General features: G+C 45.6%; 1 long non-coding RNA gene and 1 pseudogene across 1 annotated transcript in view; one reads left to right on the top strand and one right to left on the bottom strand.

The window, feature by feature from the left end:
- LOC142869563 (uncharacterized) overlaps nucleotides 1–21,139 on the top strand; it is a 47,860-nt gene extending 26,721 nt beyond the window's left edge. The window contains exons 2-3 of the long non-coding RNA XR_012918140.1: nucleotides 16,506–16,624; nucleotides 20,950–21,139. This is a non-coding gene — a long non-coding RNA (uncharacterized LOC142869563). The remainder of the gene's footprint in view (nucleotides 1–16,505; nucleotides 16,625–20,949) is intronic.
- On the bottom strand, nucleotides 3,882–4,067 carry LOC105869845 (metallothionein-2 pseudogene; annotated as a pseudogene).
- Nucleotides 21,140–21,587: the final 448 nt, after the last annotated feature.

Genomic DNA, 21,587 nt, shown 5'->3' with positions numbered 1-21,587 from the left:
AGTAGACTTCCTTTCTTTCCTAATAGATCTTGGGAGGATGGAAATGGGATTGAATTATGCTTGTGCCAGTCTGGGTCCTTACGTAAAGGACCACTTGCTAGAAAATTAGTTCCAAAGCAGGATATTAAAATAACTATTGAGTTTCTACCTGCCAGTCGTTGGTGAGCACTTTGCACACATCATTTCTCTTTAATGCACAAAGCACCACTATGAGTAGGCATTTTAATTCTTATTTTACAGATAAAGAAATTGAGTTGGTGGTACTTGACTCTAACTTTTCCAAGCGTCACCAGGTCCCAGGGTGAAAAAGTAGCAGAACCAGGACTCCATCCCAAGCCTGTCAAACAGCAAAGCCCATCCTCACAGCCACCGTGTTAACGGTGCTGGGTCAGTGGCTGTCGACATCCACATTGAACATGTGTTTCCCCTCTAGATGCTTAAGGGACGAACTCGCTCACTTCACAGGAGTGCATCTCAGCCCTCACGCCTTCATATATATATTCTTACGCAATTGCACTACAGTCTCACCTGGGATTCCTTGGGCATATACACCCTATAATGGGTAACTCAAAAGGAAGCCCAGAGAATCCTGTGTTAAGACTGTTAAATCAGGTGTTAGTATTTTAGCTTTTTGTTCTTTCTCTTTGATGAGCTGGAGGTCCTTAGCTATGAATGGCCTCCCAAACCTCACCTTCACCATCCGAGTCCAATGATATGACCTGTTGACGGATGTGTGTGTGTTTTCCTGCCCATCTGGCTTTGCTTGAGCACCTGTGGTGCAGATGTTTGCAGGGAATTTTGGCATTCCTCCAAAGGAACAGCAGGTGGGGTGCGCCATAATTGTGTCCACTCAATGCGCCCGGAGCCTCAGTGCCGCGAGGAGTAGACCTTAAGATACAGTGAAGGCTCCTGTGACCTCAGGGATGGGCGTGTTGAAAACCAGTGAGACAGGAAGCTCAAGGTGTGGAAATACAGCTCCCTGCAGGAGGTGAGTGACCTTCCACAAATTTCTATTTCCTTCTTTCCTGAAGGGCTCTTATCAGAAGGCCACCTGACCTGCACTTGCCCCCAAGCTTGAAATTCCTTTGGGATGTGAGGTTTAAAATGCAACTTCCCCATGAAAATGAGGCCTTCTGTTCATGATAGTGTGATACTTTTTATATTTGTGCAGAAGTTTACAGTACGCAAGTCATTCGCGCTGGTTCGTCTCATTGTGACTGCTCATAGCAATCCATGGCGTACGCCTGGTGCTTATCTCGGTTTACATGAAAGGAGAAGGAAGAAGTCAAGAGTTGGAGTGACTTCTCCAAGGACAGTAGGTGAAAGTCATAGACTAGAGACCTGGATTTTATGGTTTGAAGCCTGAGCTCTTTTCACTATACCAGAGCTACTTCGGCCTCACCCATGTACACACACTGAGCCAGATCCCAACAGCTGGTCTTGCCAGCAGGAAGAGAGGCAAACAGCCGTAGAACCCGGGTCCCTGCAGGAAGTGGGACCCGAGGGGACACAAGGGAGGGGTGAAGGTAGAGAAGGATGCAGGAATGGTGGGCACATCCCAGTTCCCAAGCGGTGAGTCTGCTTTTAGCTCAGAAGTGGCCACAGGAACCCCTCCTGGTCCCATAAGCCGTTAGAAAAAATTGTTGTTATGACTTGCCTGGAGCAGTGAAATGTTTTCTCCAGCTAAGCAATAATAGAAGACAGTGAGCAAATGCCAACTTGGTGATCCCACGGGAACCCTTTTGGGCTACAGTGTTTACACAGGATGAGATCAGAAGAGCTGCTACTGGCTCGGTGGACCGAGAGCCCCACGGAGCGCCGCGGGGCTGCGCAGAGCCGACTCCTGGCTGTGGGAACGCAGGCATGAAAGCAGCCTGGAGAAGCCATTTGGATTTCCTGGCCTGGTTGGTTAAACGAAGCTTCATAGCACAATATTGTTTGCTCTCCATAGGAAGAAAGACAACAGGAGCAAACGCCATTGCACAAAAGCTCATGTTTTCTTCCTTCTTTGATCTGTTCATTCAGTCCTGCACATCTGCAGGGCCCATGGGGGGGGGGCGTGAGCAGGTGCTGGGCATGCTCAGATCCTGCCCTCAAGCAGCTAAATGCTGTGATAATAGCTGTGAAGAGAAAGTGTGGCCTGCTAGGGTGATCTAATAAAGTTTGGAAAGTCAGGGTGGAGAACTACACCTAGGTGACATTCAAGTGACATTCAAGCTGGGACCCCTGGGATGAGTCAGAACAGGGGGGCAATGCGGACTGTGGAGGAGACTGCCTCAGAGTCGGCACAGACGGCTTCCAAGCAGAAGGGGGCGGCCCAAGCAACTGCCTGGGAAAGTATAGAAAGGGTTTAGGGAGCAGGGGAGCAGGGGTAGTCTAGGACCACGGCCTGGACGAAGCTCAGAGAGAACTGCAGAACATTTGGGAGATGGTTTGTGGGGACACTGAGCAAATCTGCCTGTCAGGAATGAATGGCCAGAGAATGCAGCAGATGGTGGACGGGAAGTGGCCAGGGGAGCACAGGGGCTCGCTCCGAGGCACAGGGCAGGCACCATGGGCCTGGACCGCAAGGTATCTAGAAGGAGTGCCGGGCCAGTAGTTGAGAGTGCTGGGTTCTAGTGCTGTGCAGCCCTGAGAAAGTCAGTTCTCTTCTCTGAGCCCTAGTTTTCTCAGTAATAAAACGGAGATGATAGTAATTTCCTTGCCTCTCCTACAGGGTTGCTAAGATCAAATAAAATATTGCATGTTAAATACCTTTGTAAACTCTAGAGTGCTAGACAGTGATGGGAGTTATGGTTATCACCTTCTTTATTATTACCTTGTGAAAAAATAGGGCAGAAGTACATGGTGCTCTGTGGATACCTGGGAGAACTCATTCATTTAACATACATTCATTTTGATACAGTGGGGGCTTCAGAGATGAGTAGGAAATGGGCAGCCCCTCTAGCTTGCAGCCTAGTTGGGACATGGGGGAGCCTTCCAGAAAAGGCGATACTTGAGTGGGTCTTGAAGGATAGCGATCGTTTGGCCAGACAGAGGGAAATGGAAGTGTGGAAGGCATGCCAGCCTGAAGAAAAGGCTCAGTGAGGTGAAGGGAGTGTGCTGTATTTAATAAACACAAAGTAATTCTGTTTAGTTCAAACTCCAGAAGTATCGGTGTCTGAGAACAGAAGAGGAAGTAACCGGGTTTGCATGGCCCTGAAAGCAGAGCCAGAGACAAGGGCTTGGGTGTGGATAGTTTATCTGGGACGTGATCCCAGGAAGCAAACGTGAGGGAGGGGAGAAAGTGGGGCAGGGCAGGGAAAAGATCAAATACAGTATTTAATGAGCGAGTTGCTACCGTGGGCTCAGTCTTGCTGGGGACCTTCTGAGGAACTGTAGAATGAACCTCAGAGTTGTCCCACCAGAAGATGGGGGGACAGGAGCATTTACCCAGGGGTCTTGTCCTTGCATGGTGGAAGGTTGCCCTGAGGACACGAGAGGCCTGAACACCCAGGTTGTCCCTGTGTGCCCTGAGTGTTCCCCACAGAGAGAGCAGAGGGCCCTGTGCGCCTCCTCCTGCACTCAACTGTCCGGAGTTCAGAGAGAAGAGAATCGGCAAGGGGATAAATCAAGGATATAATGGCTGAGAATTTTCCAGTACTGATAAAAAAAAATAAGTGAAGTGATTGAGAAAAAGGATGTTTGGGCTGAGGTGTGAAGGACGATCGTGAGTGCTAAATGGCTCAGGGTTTGTTTTTTTTTCAAGTCGAAAGTGTTTTATTATCATTCATGTTTCATAGAAAAAGGAATGTAGCAAACAGGTCAAGGCGGTATGAAAAAAAAAATCCAGGTTTGTACACGTGGCTCTATTTACATCTGGGAGCTGGGCTCTCCTGGCATCAGGCGCAGCAGCTGCACTTGTCCGATGCCCCTTTGTAGACGCAGCCCTGGGCTCACTTGGCGCAGCCTGCGGGGCAGCAGGAGCAGCAGCTCTTCTTGCAGGAGGTGCATTTGCACTCTTTGCATTGGCAGGAGCCGGCGCAGGTGCAGGATTCGCTGGTGGCGCAGGAGCAGTTGGGATCCATGGTAAGCTGGAGTTGACGGAGTCCGGACACAGCAGCACGCGGGAGATTTAGGAGTTCGGGGAGTGGTCTGGCTCAGGGTTTTCTTGCTTGGGAAAAAATGGGGACAAGATGGCACGCCTGCTGTGGCAGGTGATCTCTGAGATGTGGTTGGCAATGGCACATCCAGTTCCAGGAGTCTCACAAGCAGAGCTTCCGTGGGAACACAAGTGCAAAAGAAGAGCTCTTTGGAGACAGATAAATACGAACGTCATTGAACCACAATCAAGCCCATGAGCATGAGTGACATGGCCTGTGTCCTTGGGAGTCCAGCGGCAGTCTGGGGAGCCCCAGGCACTGGGTTTGTCCCAGAGCTAGCAGGAGATGGTTACCTCCCCCAGGCCAGCAGCAGAGAAGGCTGGTGCTAAAGGAATGCTGCCAAGTGTGTGGATTTCCTTGGGGTCCTTTACCATTCCTCAGTTGCTCCCTGTCTTGGCACCTGTCTCCTGGCTCCTCCACACATCTAATCTGGACCAAAGCCATGCTGGACTTCATTCTTCTTGGTTACTCATCAGAGTTGCAAGCTGATCTGACAGGCGAAAACCCCCAGAAGCTAGCGGGTCATGATCCTTGCGTATACGGCAGTAGGGAGAGTTAGACAAAAACTGGTTCTAAGTCCAGAGAGGTGGAAGAAATGGATACAATATAGAAACCAGAATGAAACATATAAAATAGTTAACTAACCTTCTCAGGAGAATTAGAGGAAATTTTATAAGCATGGAAAAAAGAGTAAGATGATAGAAAGAAAAACTCTTGCAAATCAAAAATACAACATTATAAATTTTAAAATTTGCTAGAAAAATTAGAGTATAAAGTCAAGGTTATCTCACAGGAACTCAAATGAACAAAAGGACAAAGAAATAGAAAACAGGAGGAAATGTCGGCAATGTAGAGAATCCACACAAAAGGTCTAACTAACATCAGCCTAATAGGAGCTTCCGAAAGAAAGAAGAGTGAAGCCAGGGCAGAGGCTATTGTGAAAAATAATGCAAGAACATTTCCCCAAACCAAAGCACATATCTTCAGAACAAGAGAGGCCATAGAGCTCTACTATAATAAATGCCCCAAATCCCATACCAACGCACTTCATTGTTAAATTTCCGAACACTATGGATAAAAAGAAGAACACATAATCTTTTTAAGAGAAAAAGAGGTCCATACTAAGGATCAAGGCTCAGAAAGTTACCAGATTCCTCAGTAGGAATGCTATAAGCTACAATCCAATGAAGAAATGCACTGAAAACTCAGAGAGGAAATTATTTTCAACCTAGAGTTCTATAGCCAGCTAAACTATTAATCAAATATGAAAACAGAATAATTCCTGTTTGGGCATATATGAATTTAAAAATAACTTTGCATGTATACTTTTTAAAGAAGCTACTGGAGAATATGCTCCAGAAAAATGAGGAACAAATTAAAAAGAAAAGATCTTGGTGTCTAGGAACCTGGGCTATCACATAGAGGAACATTGAAAGTCCCAGAAAGGCAGCCATGTCATGGTTTTGGGGAGCACTAGTCCAGTTCAGAAAAGAATACAGAGGACTTTCAATAACACTAGGAGGTATCCAGGGAAAAAAATGGAACAGATGTGTTTGAGCACATAAAAAATATTGATAGGAATTCGGTATGATTATTTGAAGACTTCATTAAAAGAAGCAATATGGAAATAGAGAGATAGACTAAAAGATTTTAAAAGGCAATTTATTCTAGGGGGAAATTTTTTTAACATGAAAGGATGTTAAAAATCAGCCTGGCTTGGGTACCTGCTGTATACTAGGCCCAATCTGTAAGCTCCATGAGTCCATGAACAATTTCTATTTGTTCATCATTATATTCTCAGCATGGAGTGCAGTGCCTGGCAGATAATAGGAAATATATAAATATTCTCGGGATGAATACGTTAAAGTGGTAGGTCCTAGGAAAAATGAAATGAAGTACACATAGTCTCTGCTCTCTAGGAGTTCACCATTGAAAACAAATTCATCAAATGCCCAAGTCAAGTCTACTTTACTAGATTTTCCAAGTCATAGAAAGAATGGAATAGTGGAAAAAAATCTCTAACTTTTGGAGCCTGCTCTTTAAGTGGGCTGTGACTTCTGTTGGTGGGAGTGCAGTCTTCATGTGGCCAAGGCTACCTGTTTGAACCTCAGGAGGAACTATTAGCAGACACATTGCTAATGCAATAACAGCTGATTGTATTAGACTGCTTTACTTTTGCACTCTTTCTCTATCTTTGCTTTAGTTTTATAAGATTAAAAAGTTGTTAAAGTGTTCAGAACATATAAAGAACACTCAAAACTCAACAGGAAGGCCAGGCGCGGTGGCTCACGCTTGTAATCCTAGCACTCTGGGAGGCGGAGGCGGGCGGATTGCTCAAGGTCAGGAGTTCAAAACCAGCCTGAGCGAGACCCCGTCTCTACTATAAAAATAGAAAGAAATTAATTGGCCATCTAATATATATATATATATATATAAATTAGCCGGGCATGGTGGCTCGTCCCTGTAGTCCCAGCAACTCGGGAGGCTGAGGCAGTAGGATTGCTTAAGCCCAGGAGTTTGAGGTTGCTGTGAGCTAGGCTGACGCCACGGCACTCACTCTAGCCTAGGCAAGAAAGCGAGACTCTGTCTCAAAAAAAAAAAAAAAAAAAAAAAAAAAACTCAACAGGAAGACAGCAAACAGGCCAATCAAAACAATAGGCAAATGAAGAAATGCACTGAAACTTGAACAGACACTTCTCCAAAGAGGCTATATGGATAGGGGCAATCAAGCACTTGAAAAGGTGTTAAACATAATTAGCTCTTAGGGAAATGCAGATAAAACCACAATGAAATACCATTACATATCTATTAGTGTGGCTAAAATAAAAATACTAAAAATGCCATGTGTGGGCAAGGATATGGAGCATCAGGAACTGTCACATACTGCTGGTGAGAATGCAAAATGATATAGCCATTCTGGAAAACAGTTTAGCAGTTTTTTATAAAGTTTAAACATACGCTCATGACACTATCCAGTAATTCTACTCCTGGGTACTTACTGTAGAGAAATGAAAAATTGCGTTCATGCAAAAACCTAAGAATATTTATTGCACCTTTATTCATAATCCTCCAAATTGGAAGCAACTAAAATCTCCTTCAATAGATGAATATATAAACAAGCAGGAATATACAATGGAATACTGAGCAGTTAAAAGGAATAAACTATGAACACACGCAATATCATAGATGAGTCTCAAAGGCATTATGCTGAGTGGAAGAAGCCGGTACCAAAGGCTACATAGTGACTTCTTGTTCCATGAAGATAAAGTAGATGTACTTCTTCCTGTTTCTCAAGATAAGTAGCCAGGAATTTATATACAAAGCAAACATAAGATAACTCTTAAGAGTTGAGAAAAGCAGCCAGACTAGTTAGGGACTTCAAGTCTTGAAAAAACAATAGGGGCTGGACTCCCTGAGTTTCCTTTTGCCTTATATATCCAAGAATGGAAGCTGGAGAAGCTGGCAACCCAGAAATGCAGAAGGATACAGATTTTTTAAAAAGCTCCAACAGAAGCCTGCTCTCTAGCAAATGGTTAGGGAAGGGGCATCCTGGCAAAATAGAAAACTTTTATCACCACATACCTATCAGAATGACTAAAAAAAATAGTGATAACACTAAATGCTGGTGATGATGTGGAGAAACTGAATCTGTCATGTCTTGCTGAAGGGAAAGTAAAATGTTAACAGCCACTCTGAAAACAATTTGACAGTTTCTTAAAAAACTAAACATGTAACTACCTTATGACCCAGGAATTACACTCCTGGGCACTAATCCCAGAGAAATGAAGACAAATGTTCACACAAAACCCCGTACACTGGTGTTTGTAGCAGCTTTGTTCACAATAGCCAAAACCTGGAAACAGCCCAGATGTCCTTCAATGGGCCAATGGTTAAATAGGCGGTGGCATGTCCATTACATCCATACCATACAATAACCCTCAGCGGTAAAAAGGAATGGCCAGTTAATACTCACAGGAACCTGGTTGCATCTCTGGAGAATTATGCTGAGTGAAAAAATACCAATCACAAAAGGTTGCACATATACGATTCCTTAAGTGTAACATTCTTGAGAGGACAACATTTTAGAAATCGAGACTAGATTAGTCTCCCTGATTGCCAGGGGTTAAGGAGCAGGCAGAGGTGGGAGGGAAGTGAGTGTGGCCATAAAGGTCAACTCGAGGAGTCCTGGTGGTGTTGGAAAGGTTCTGAATCTTCACTCTATCGTTTTGCAAGGTATTACCATTAGGGGAAATAGAGCAAAGGGTACCTGGAATCTCTAGATTATTCATTACCACTGCATAATCCATATTTATTTCAAAATACAAATTTTAAGGTAAAAAATGATTACATACGAAATCATCCCACGTAGACGACATTCTTGAAAAGAACAGAACTGTGGAGATGGAAAACAGATCAGTGGTCATGGGGGGTTAGGAGTGGGTGAGTGTGACTATAAAGGCATGAGTGTGAGGCAGTTTTGCCGGGATGATGGGACTGTTCTGCATCCTGCTTGTGGTGATGGCTGCATGAATCTATACTTGTATTTCAACTCCCAGACCTCTACACCAAAAAGAGAGGCAATTTTAATGTATGGTCATTAAAAAATAAAATAAAGAGAAATTATTAATAATATACCCAGCTTGTTGTTTTTTTTTTTTTTTACAGAGATTGGGTGAGTTTGGTTGGATTATAATGACCAAACTTAAATTTAAATTTGCCTAAGCCTTTATAGGTTTGGAAGACATTCAGTGTAGTGCACTGAAAAGAACATAAACTTTGGAATCAGAAGGTTTGGTATTGTATCTTGGCTCCACCTTTACTCCACCATTTACAAGATGTGTGCTCTTGTTGATCTTCATTGTTTTCATCTGTAAAATGGGAATATTAACCACTTCACAGGGTGCTTTTGAGGCTTAAATCAAATGAGAGACCCTACAGTTATTGTAAGAGGCCTGCAAATCCATAAAGATGCCAACCATTTTTTGGAGAAAATAAATTATATGCTTTAAGCATAGTTGTATGAATACTTTAAAAATACACTTAAAAGCAGACAAAAACATACGCTGGGGAAAAGAATCTCTCTTCAATAAATGGTGCTGGGAAAACTGGATAGCCACCTGTAGGAGGCTAAAACAGGACCCACACCTTTCACCCCTCACAAAAACCAACTCACGCTGGATAACAGACTTAAACCTAAGATATGAAACTATTAGAACTCTAGAGGAAAAAGTTGGAAACACTCTCCTAGACATCGGCCTGGGCAAAGAGTTTATGAAGAAGTCCCCAAAGGCAATCACAGCAGCAACAAAAATAAATAAATGGGACATGATCAAACTACAAAGCTTCTGCACAGCCAAAGAAATAGTCATGAAAGTAAACAGACAACCTACAGAATGGGAGAAAATTTTTGCATCCTATGCATCCGATAAGGGACTGATAACTAGAATATACTTAGAACTCATGAAAATTAGGAAGAAAAAATCAAATAACCCCATTAAAAAGTGGGCAAAGGACTTGAACAGAAATTTTTCTAAAGAAGACAGAAGAATGGCCAACAAACATATGAAGAAATGCTCAACATCTCTAATCATCAGGGAAATGCAAATCAAAACCACAATGAGATATCACTTAACCCCAGTGAGAATGGCCTTTATCAAAAAATCTCCAAACAATAAATGCTGGCGTGGTTGCGGAGAGAGAGGAACACTCCTACACTGCTGGTGGGACTGCAAACTAGTTCAACCTCTGTGGAAAGCAATATGGAGATACCTTAAAGCGATACAAGTGAATCTACCATTTGATCTAGCAATCCCATTGCTGGGCATCTACCCAAATGATCCAGTGACACTCTACAAAAAAGACACCTGCACTCGAATGTTTATAGCAGCACAATTCATAATTGCAAGGCTGTGGAAACAGCCCAAGTGCCCATCAATCCAACAATGGATTAATAAAATGTGGTATATGTATACCATGGAGTACTATTCAGCTCTAAGAAACAATGGTGATATAGCACATCTTATATTTTCCTGGTTAGAGCTGGAACCCATACTACTAAGTGAAGTATCCCAAGAATGGAAAAACAAGCACCAGATATATTCTCCAGCAAACTGGTATTAACTGAGTAGCACCTAAGTGGACCCATAGGTGCTACAGTAATAGGGTATTGGGGAGGTGGGAGGGGGGAGGGGGGCGGGTATATACATACATAATGAGTGAGATGTGCACCATCTGGGGGATGGTCATGATGGAGACTCAGACTTTTGGGGGGAGGGGGGGAAATGGGCATTTATTGAAACCTTAAAATCTGTACCCCCATAATATGCCAAAATAAAAAAAAATACACTTAAACATCATTGTGATCAATAAAATAAAAAACATAAAGTTAGTTTTATCCTTTCATGTATTTTTTTGATCTATGGAAAGAGTAAATATAAAATTTTTTGCATGTGGAGGGTCTATATTTGAAGGTATAAAGTATAAAGGATCTTTATACTTGAAAATATTGGAGATGAGGTAGACAAGGTCTGGAACATTACGTAGCTGCTTAGCACTGATTGTTGGTAGTAGCAGCAGTGACGATAGCAGCAGCAGTGGTGACAGCGGCAGCAATAATCATGGTAGTGACAGTCATGGCCATAGTTGCCATCACATCGTGTTTCACGTGCATTATTTCATTTGATCTTTGCAGTCACCTGTGAGGGGCAGAGGGCAGAGATCATAAGGCCCATTTTATGGTGAGCACATGAAGGGTTAGAGAGGGTAGCTCCTTTTCCATGATCTTGCAGTTTGAAGTTGCCATGCCTGGAAGCAGGAGCCAGGTCTTCTAATTCTGAAAGCATGACCCAGAAAAGCCAGGGAGGGTGACCATCTTAGTGTTCAAGGGAGAGAAAGAAGCACTTCACCTGTAGCTGATCCCTCGGGGGTCCCACAGTGGCTAGGCAGGACAGCCAGCAGCATCTCTGGGTGCTTCCTCTCTCCTGCACTTGGCATGTGCAAGTAAAGCCATTTGCTTTGGAAACCAATCAGGCTAGCCTGGGAAGCAACCTAGTGAGAGTTAAGTCTACCTTCACAAAGGCCCCATCTCCCTCAGGTTTGCTGAGGGGTGGTCTAGGTCCTTCGGTGGGGCCAGACTCTGGGCCAGCTGAGCCCTCCCACCAGAAAGGCCACTGCTGTGGGAGCGTGGGCCCCCTTGGCCCAGTGCTGGCTCTATCACTAACTCCATACCTCGCCAGTAAAATACCTTGGCCAGACTAGTTCTACCAGCAAATGTGTTTTGAGATTCCGACACCTGAGATCACTGAGGCCTGGGGGACCACCGTAAGCACCCCAAGAGCAGGGCTGGCACTGGCCATCCGCTCTGTGCTCTGAGACAAGAGAGGGCACAGCCCAGGCAAAGAGTGGGCAACAGAGGGAATGACGTGTCATCTGATGCGTAGCTGATTAATCCTTTGAAAATGTGCTCTGGGGACATGTCCATGAAGGACGTCACCGAGGTAGGGGAAGAATGCAGCCTGTTGTCTGGGTCCAGGACACAAAGGCCTATCTGTGCGCACGTGGGCACCCCGGATCCAGGCCGGATCAGCTGCTCTTGTTCCCTCCTTCGCCGTTACAATACAACTACACAGTTACAGTCTGCCCTTCAACCCCCGCCCCGGGAGAACTGGGCAACGGGACTTCTGCCCACTGGGTGCCCGCTGAGCCCAGCCAGTAAGACGGGCCTCCCGGCCCACTTGGCTCCTGGTGAGCCTAGAATTCAATAGCCTGCTGCTCCCTGCCCTCATTTAGTGCCCTCTCTCGTCTTCCCTTTCTCTTGCCCTCCCAGGCACACGTGTGAGTGGCAGATCTAGGATGATCTGGACCCTGCACATCCTCGGGGAGCCAAACCCAGAGGCCTGAGCGATTACCAGATGGGCCACGGCCAGCCGCGGTGCAAGTCACCCTAGAAACACTTCGCTCAGGCATCAGAGCAGCAGCTGCCCTGGCCCACCACCCTGATCCCTAGGAAACCGGGCAAGGGACGTTCTGCTGGACAGAGTCCCTGCCAATGCCCATCAGGGAGCCAGTGTGGCATCAGGATCAGAAAGCTTGGGCTGTGAATATGGACTCCAGCATTCTGGGTTACAGAAGTAGCGTAGGCTAGGTGCTTAGCCTCTGTGACTGTTAGTTTCCCCAGTTATGTAAAATGAGAATAATGGTTATTACCCCCAGAGAGTTGTTAAGAGCTTTCCACGGGTATTGAAGCAATGCTTAGCATGGGGTGGACATATAACAAGCACTTAAACAGCACACACACGCACAACATGCACACACACCCTGCATCAGCTGCTCAGCATCATTCATTTGTCCATCAGTTACTGAGTGCCTTCTATATGCATCAGACCCTGCGCTAGACACTTGGGAGAAATCAGTGAACAAACAGACAAAAATTCCTGTCTTCGTGGAATGCAACTTCTAATGCAGGAGACAGACAGGAGACAATACAGGTAAAAAACAAGAAAAGTACATAGCATGCTACAAGGTGATAAGGGCGGCCAGGAACAGGGCAGAGCAGGGCAAGAGGAGCCAGAAGGGGGGAGTGAGAAAGGTCCGATATTTAAGAAGTGGTCAGGGCTGGGCGTGGTGACTCACACCTTTAATCCTAGCACTCTGGGAGGCCGAGGCAGGAGGATCATTTGAGCTCAAGAGTTCGAGATCAGCCTGAGCAAGAGCGAGACCCTGTCTCTACTAAAAATGGAAAGAAATTAGCTGGACAACTAAAAAAATATATAGAAAAAATTAGCTGCGCATGGCAGCACATGCTTGTAGTCCCAGCTACTTGGGAGGCTGAGGCAGGAGGATCGCTTGAGCCCAGGAGTTTGAGGTTGCTGTGAGCTAAGCTGATGCCACAGCACTCTAGCCCAGGCAATAGAGTGAGACTATGTCTCAAAAAAAAAAAAAAAAAAAAAGAAGTGATCAGGAAAAGCGTTACTGAGAAGGTGATGTTTATGTGGAGACTCGAAAGAGGTGAGGGAGGCAGCCAGGCAGAATTGGGGGAAGAAGGTTCCAGGCAGAGGGAGCAGCCCTGCAGAGTCTCCGAGGTGGCCGTGTGCCTGGTGTCTCTGCAGAGTAGGAGGCCAGTTGTACTGAGGAGGTGAAAAAGGAAGAGAAATAAGAGCTGAGGGCAGGAACGAAGGGGCCGGAGGGTATGGCCTTCTTGCTCCTGCCTACCAAAGTACACTAACCGAGCAAAGTCCTTATTAGGTGTTGGGTCTCTGAGTCTCCCGACAGGCTTCTCCTAATCACTCTGTGGCAAGGTGCGATGTGGGGACCCTTCCTTTTGGGCTGGGCTTGCATGAGCTTTCCTTGCCTGCCACCGTCCTTTCTTTCTTCATGGCACAGGCTACTCGGGCCTCAGATTTCTTGTCTTATCCGTGCTTATCTGCAGCATTGACCTGGGCGGTCAATGTGCATCTGACAGCCCCACTCCTTCCTGCCGTGGGCACCTGGGAACGTTCATGCTGGGTTGGTTTCCTTATCTCTGTCCTCCTCGACCTTTCTTGCCTTTCGTTTCCTTCTCCCTGGGTTGCCTGGCCCTGCCCTGTACCCAGCTAAACCCAGTCCACTCCTTCTCTGGATGGGTATTTGCAGAAAGATCAACTGTAGAAATCAATCCAATTATTATAAAAATCAACCATAATGCCTAGTGCTAGTGATGGTCTCCTTGTGACCGGTCATGATACATATTGTTATAATTAGTTGGGAAAATAATTTGGCAATATGTATGAAGTATGAAGAGATCTAAGGATGTTTAAGCCCTTTGATTTTGGAATCCCACTTTTGAGAGTTTAACTAAGGAAAATAAACCTGAAGAGGAAAACACTTCATGTAAATGAAAAGGCACATCACAGAAATTTATAATATGGAAAATTTGAAAAAAAATACCAATGATTAATATTTATTATTTATTATGTACCAGGCACTATTAAGTTCTTTATATTTGCTATTTTATATAATCCTCACCACATCAGCTGTTTATAAGATATAAGATATTATATTTATAAGATAGGAACAGTTATTATCTGGTAGGAGCTGCAATTACCATACAGCTCCTGCAATTTCCTCAGGCACCTAGTAAGTGGGCAGGATGCTGTCATTTGGCCTGCTGGCCTTGGGGACTGCCCCATAGCCAGGCCAAGTCTGTTATCTTGTACCTAGCCATTTCCTGCCCCTACCCCCACCCTCCAGTAACTAACTACACTAAACAGGGTGAGTGCTATAACACAGCCAGTTAATTACATGACTCACTACTGAGCAAGCTTTCCCCCTCCCTCCTTACAAAGTTGGGTTTATGAATCCGGTAGGACTTTAAGTGAATTGGTTTGATTTTCGTAATTGAAAAAATTGGGGGAGGGGAACACTATTTTACTTTCAGCTTCTTGTTCAAACCTTAAGATCTGCTGGATCCTTGTCCTTTCTGTTAATATATTAATAGTACCTAGCTCTCTCAAGTTCTTCAACTGCAGATCTTATAACATGTACTCTAAGTCTTCACTCCTGATATTGCCTAGCTCAGGGCCGGGAAGGTGACGCTGAGAGACGCTCTCTAGGTTAGGGTAGTAGTGCTGAAACTCATCGCCTCCTACCACTTAAAAACTCTCGGCATATTAAGCCAAAAATTGAGCTTTTATTAGCCAATCTGGTGGCTCCAAATACAAGTTGAGTGCCAGGTTAGTTCTTTGGCAAACTGCCTGAGTTTCCTCACCTGGAATAGGAGTGATCGTAGTGATTGTCCAGCTCCGCAGACTTGCTGTGACGATACTGGAGAAATAGGCAGCAGCGCCTGCTACCGCACTTGGCACGGGGATGGCCCTCAATATACATGCATTCATTCATCCACACGTTCATGCATCCACGCATTCATTCATTCGCGCATTCATTCCACATTCATTCCAGCTGGCTGCTTCTCCTTCCTCGTTCACTCAGCGTGTGTGGCTGGGAATGAGGATGCAGAGCTGAACCAGCCCCCGGCCCTCCTCTGCCCCCAGAGTTGCTGGTTAGTGTGGAAGCCTGGCCAGGAAGCGGGGCCTGGTCTCCCTTAGCACTTGCAGCCCCGGCATTTCCATCAGGAGAAGCTGGCTGCTCGGCACCCTGCCCGGCCACAGCTGGCTGTCTTCTGCCAGGGTGCGGGGAGTGAGGGAGGGTCTATCTAGGGAAGGCACGGAGGAGGAAGCACTGCCCTGGCAGAGAGAACCACATAGAGGATTGTACGAGGCCGCATAGAGGACTGGGCTAGATGGATTAAGCTTTTTTGGCTTTGAGTTAGTCTTTTCACCTTTTTTTTTTTTTTTATAGGGGCAAAACAATGATCTTTATTGAGTGTAAGTATTTCAAAGGCAAGGATTGTTTTTTAATCTAAAATTAACAGTCCTTTTAGGAATGAGTATTGCCCACTGGGACTCAGAACATGCTAAAGTCACAATCTTTTCAGCAGCTCTGATGTTTGAAAACAGGAGTGGGTCAAGTTTCCTAAAGGAAGTTGCTGCTCATGGAGGTTAATTCTTTTTCCACTGACACCCCCCTCCTTTCCCCTCCTCTCGCCACCGACACCCCTGATCGTCACCCTTATTCCAGACATCAAGCCACCCTTGAAGTGGCTGAAGGGACAAAGCAGAATTCCTAGGGATGGTGTCCTATGGGATGGCCAGAGTCACTCGTTCACTTGATAAATACTTTTGGAGGTAGGCACTCGTCCTTGACTTGGGACCCACCATAAACAAGCCCTCACAGGGCTTCCTTCTAGTTAGGGAGGGAGTCATTGAATACCTGGATAAAGATGACAATTTCAGAGAACTAAAGGTGCTGGGAAAGAGGAGAAAATGAGGTTTTGGTGGGGTAAATAATGTGCCCAAGGTCACACATTTAGTAGGGGACAAAGCCAGGACCCCAATACCACGCTGACCTGATACTGTAAGTCACATGCCCGTGCTTTCACTGCCGGCGAATGAGAATTAGACCTCACCTTTGCATAGCACTTTATATTCTTCCAAGCAATTTCCAGCATGTCACCTCATTTCACCTTGGGACATTATTATTTCCAGCTTCTCCTCTGAGGCCTGCCACGAATGCAAAGGAAAATGGCAGAAGCAGATCCTCTAGCAACAGAGCCAATTAAGCTTTCTGCAAATGTAGAGCAGCTAAACCCCCCTGATGTGAAAGACCAAGAAAAGCCTTGAGTTGGCCAGGTCTAGAGCAAAACAGTGTGGGCTGGAATTTAACTAGGCAAAGGTCTTTCCCTCTCTCCTCCTGTGACTTACAGAAACTAGTTCGCTCAGTCTCTGCAATGTGAAAGGAGTTGCTAATGGTCAGCCCCTGTGTCCTTAGGTGCTGCAGGGACGTTGTAGCACCTCTCTGTCCTCCCAGCATCTCCAGGGAACAGCCTCTTCCTCTTGAGTAGAACAACGCTTACCCCGTCAGCACCCCCCCCCAGTCTTAGCAATACGGTCAGCACTTGATTGTTTGCAAAGTACTTTGGCATATTTGATGCCCACATCAAATGCGTAGCTTCTCATAGCTTTGTCATTTTCCGATGGGGGCACTGAAGGTCAGGCTCATCCCGGGCTAAGGACAACTGACTCAACATGTTTCTGTGGGGTTGTCAGGGGAGCTGGGCCTTAAGACTCTGATCTCCTCCTTGCTCCACCCTGCTACACTGCCACTGAAAGGACACTCGCTTCTGTGCCTACTTTGGAAGGAACTCTATCTAAAATGTATTATATACCATTATAGCTTGCCTTCCAAAGCAGAGGACACTGGGAGTGGGAGTGTGTGGGGTGGTGTAAAATTTTCTTGACGAATAAGGGTATTTTTGTGAACACAGAACTCTTGACTCTGCCCAGCAATGTGCCTGTATGTCACTTTCTTTCTACTCCACCTTTCATGTCCCCCAGGGCCTGCTTAGTCCTTGCCCTTGCTCTTGCTTTTTATTCTGAGGCTTCTGATCAGAAGATACTTATTACAAATTGTTGTAGGCAAATCCAGTAGGAATCTAAATTGCTACAATCCTTCTGAGGGGCAATTAGGCAACAAGTTTAAGAAGCTTTAAAAATGTTCATGATTTTTGAGCCTGCAATTCCATTTCTAGAACTGTAGCCTAAGAAAATATTCAGAAGTGTGCAAAACTATTTCCATATAAGATTATTTATCATGGCATGATTTATAAATTTAAAACTTGAAAGCAATCAGTATAAGGAACAACTAGCGACTGATTAAATAAAATACATTAAGTCCATGTGATAGAATATCATACAGCCATTGAAACTGCTAAAAATGATATAATAGCAGTATGATATATTCATAACGTGCTACAACAGGTTTTAAAACAGCATGCACACAATGATCACAATTTTGCAAAAAGTAATAAACATAAATAGAAAAATAACAGGAGAATATACACCAAAATTTTGTAGGAATTCACTTCGGGGGGTGGGGTTGTGGGTGGTTTTTATTTCTTTTTGAATGCTATTGTATTTTCTACATTGAACATGTGCTACTTTTGAAATCACAAACACACACACACACACACACACACACACGCAAATATAATTTAGGCATGAAGTATTGGCTGCATGCTAAACAGCTCATGGAGGTGCTGAGTCAGGGCCAGGCCGATCGGTATGACTATTAGACATGACCGTGACTTGATGAGGCAGAGAAAACATTTTTGCTGATTTCTGAATTGAGGGCCATGTTCTGAAGGTTTTAGGAAAGCTGTTATGAAGAACTATTCTCTTCCTGGAGGATTTTAGTCTTTCTGGGAAGAAAAGAGCCCATTAAATTAAAGAGAGCACAGAAAGGAGGGGATGTCCCCGTGGGCCCCACAGTGACGAGAGGTGAGGGTTGTGTGTGGGCAGCTGGCCCTTGACGGGCAGATGGAAAGTCAGTGGGAGGAGGGAGGGGGCGGGCAGACCCCTGCCTGGGCGGCAGGAGGAGCTTCCTTCTGCTCCGTCCCTAGAAATCCAAGCCGCCTGTTGTAACTCTGCTCAGACCAAAGAACCCCGGAAGCTGTGTGCTGTGTCAGGCCACGCGTTGCCAGACCATCTGCGAGGAGCCTGGGCCAGCCTGGCGTATCACAGGGGCTCCTGTGCAAGGGCACAGCTCGCCTGGCCCCAGCTGGGAGGGCACCTGTCCAGCTGCCCACTCCCTTAATAGATGTGGTTTGCAGCTGCACATGCACTGCTGCCCTGCTGTGCAGCCCCTTGCCGGCCAGGGCAGGAGCGTGGGTGGTGCAGAAGGCGTGGGCTGAGTGCCGAGGCCTCACCGTGGCATCTGCTGCTCGTCCCCGTTTGGCTCTTTCCTGCTGATATGAACACGTGGATCATGGGAGCAGCAGGCTTACAGGAATAGTAAGTGCACATAGGGATGTGCGTGCCCCAGCCCACCACCCCACCCTCCACATACACACGGCCAGGCCCTTGTGCATCCCTTAGATGGGCGGGTCAGTGGGAACCCAGCTCCTGTCCCCTCCTGTCCTCATCCCACAGCCCTGTTTGGAGATGCCATCCATGCGAAGCCCCATCTGGGCTAACCGGGCTCCTGGCAGCTCCATCTCCCAGAGTGAATCAGCCCTATTGTGGGGCCTTCCCTCATCTGAGAACCTGCTGAGTCAGGACAAGCCTCTGTCTTCCTGGGTGACTCGGGGAGGGGCACGTTCACCCTGCCTGCCCACCCCAGCTTCCGAGAAAGATCAGGCAGGCCAGATGATGGACCCCAGGCTCTCCTTAACCCAAATAAGCCACGAAGAGAACTGCGGCAAGGTTTAACCACCGACAGTAGTTGTCAATGTTGGTATATTTTGTTGCAACCTCTCAAAATTTTTCTAAGAAAACGAGATGTCTTTTATTCATTCATTCAACAGACATTTATTCATGTTAGGTGCTAGGAGAAATGGGGTGAATAAGAAAAGACCCGCAGTTCCACTCCTACGTATGTGCCCAAGATAACTGAAAACATACGTCCACACAAAACTTGTATGCAAGTGTTCTTGCACCATTATTCATAATGGACAAAAAAGTGGAAACAACCCAAATGTCCATCAACTGATGAATGGCTAAATAAAATATGGTGTATCCATAATGGAATATTATTCAGCCATCAAGAAGAAAGTACTGACACATGGTGCAGCTTGGACAAACCTTGAAAATGTTCTGTTTAGTGAAAGAAGCCAGAAGCAACAGGTCTCACTGTGTGATTCCACTTACGTGGGATGCTCAGAAGGGGCGAGTCTTTATAGATTTCTGTAGACAGTATATGAGTGGTTGCCTAGGGGCAAGGAGGTGGTGGCAGAAAGGGCTGAGGGGCTAAGGAGAATAGGATTTTGGAGGGATGATGAAAATGTTCTAAACTTAATTGTAGGACAAAGGCAAATGAGGTTCTCACCTCCGTGGATCCGACTCCACGTTGGGGGAATGGCAGCATCAGTTGGTTGGCTGGGCTCTGCCCTCAGTGCTCCCTTTGGCTGCTGGCCCAGGGGTGTCCTGACTCCAGGTGGGCTTGTTGCAGTGGCTACTAGACTGCAACAAAGTCTTGGTTTTTGCAGATGAAGGCTAAAGCATGAGGAATCACATGCAGGGCAGTGAACCCTGTAATTGCCGGCAAACCAGGCTGCAGTAGGCAACTGCTCCTCCCTCTTCAAGGCCCTCGAAGTGTGGCACTGGTGGCAAAGACCTGATAGAATAACCCTCTGCTCCACAGCCTCCCGGGTGCCTCAGTCCTGCAGATATCTGGGCCACCCAGCAGATGCAGCCTCCTTTCTCTAGCACTGCCATCCAATGCCACTCACCCTTCCTCTAAACACGCTTGCATTTTCCTGCCATCATCTCTTTGTTCCCACTGTGCCCTCTGCCTTACATGCCCTTTCTCCATCATTCCTTGTTAAAACTCTTCTCTTTTTTAAAGATCTGGACCAAATGCACCTCCCTTCACCTACCATGTGTTTCCACACCGTCTTCATTCCTCCTGCCACCTGGCGTCAGGATGTGTTTCTCCCTCTTCCGTGACTCCCACCCCACCCATTATCCTCTGTGGCTGGGTGACAGCACTGCCACCCTGCCCATCTTCCTATTGTGGACGCTCTGTCCCTCCCATGGATGGTGAGCTCCTTGAGGGCAGGGATGCTGTATGATGCCAGTATGGATCCTCCTTGGGGCTCCCACACAAGGTCTGGAACATAGCATGTCCTCAGGAAATGCCAGCTGAATTACGATAGAAGCGTTCTTCTAACCAGGTTGGCTGTGTTCTGCAGGAACTCAGCATATGGGAATTCACCATGAATCAGTTTGAAATTCAGGGAACTGATTTCACAGCTGTACCTGTTTGCAGGATTTTCAGCTCCCTCATTCCGACTGTGCACTGAAGGCTGCATTCAGTGGTCAACTCCGACATCTCAGTATCTCCCTGTTCCTTCCTTCAGATTAGCTGGCACATTGCTAAATGCCAGCCATTTCTGCAGAGTGCCCTGGGAGCAGACTTCGCGTCGTGACTGGAAGTGCTCAAAGGGCTGGAGAGGGAGTTGCTAAAACTGAGAGATTTTCAGTTCATTATGTTCCGTTCAGTTAAGCCATCAGTGATATTTCTTCTTTAGACCTTTATCTTTTCTGCCAAATATAAAAATATTCCAACCATTTGCACCCATGTTTGTGAATTGCACAGAGTAACACGATGAATCTTTTAGCAGAAAACTGTTGTTTTTTCCTCTGTGTGATTTGTAGAGGTCTGTTGTCCTTTTGCACAGAATTTTATTATGTGTTAGTGCCAATTTGTTTTCCAGAGGAGCACATCTCCAAATTTATAATGAAAGGCAAGCAAAGTGGGACTTCATGGCCTTGGCTGGACACCAAGTGATAGCTAATTTTTGTTGCAGAGAAGACAAAATAACAAGTCCCTGGATTGCAATTTTGATTTCTCCTTCTGTTCCCAAATAAAATTGTTTAAATAATAAACGTCTGTCTTAATCATAATTATTAGTTAATGAAAGTATGTCCGTATTCTTAAAGTACATTTTTATGTTTTAGATCTTAAATGTCATCCTGGAATTGGCAAATACCTTTGTGCTGCTGAACTTTGATTAGGGCAGAAGTCTCTCTGGTTTAATGAATTCATAGTTCATTTAACCAAATGGACTGGAAGAACAAACAGAAGTCCAGTTGACCAGTGGTTACCCATTATGGTTCATGTTAGCTGCCACCTAATCTAGCCAGTACACAGAATTGATGAGCACTTCCATTTGTAGAATGAGTGACATTTATTCCTGACACTATATATTTTATATTTACTTAATTGATTATAGACTCTGAAATAAGGGATGTCATTGTGACATAACTCCAGGAACCATTTTGGAATCTCATTTGCTTCTAAAACAAATGAAGATGTTAATTTATTCAATTTCTTATGTCAGAATATAAACTT

The sequence above is a fragment of the Microcebus murinus genome, chromosome 2 (genome assembly GCF_040939455.1).
Source record: "Microcebus murinus isolate Inina chromosome 2, M.murinus_Inina_mat1.0, whole genome shotgun sequence".
Lineage (NCBI taxonomy): Eukaryota > Metazoa > Chordata > Mammalia > Primates > Cheirogaleidae > Microcebus > Microcebus murinus.
The sequence above is the reverse complement of the archived record's forward strand: the minus strand, read 5'-3'. Positions and strand labels throughout refer to the sequence as shown.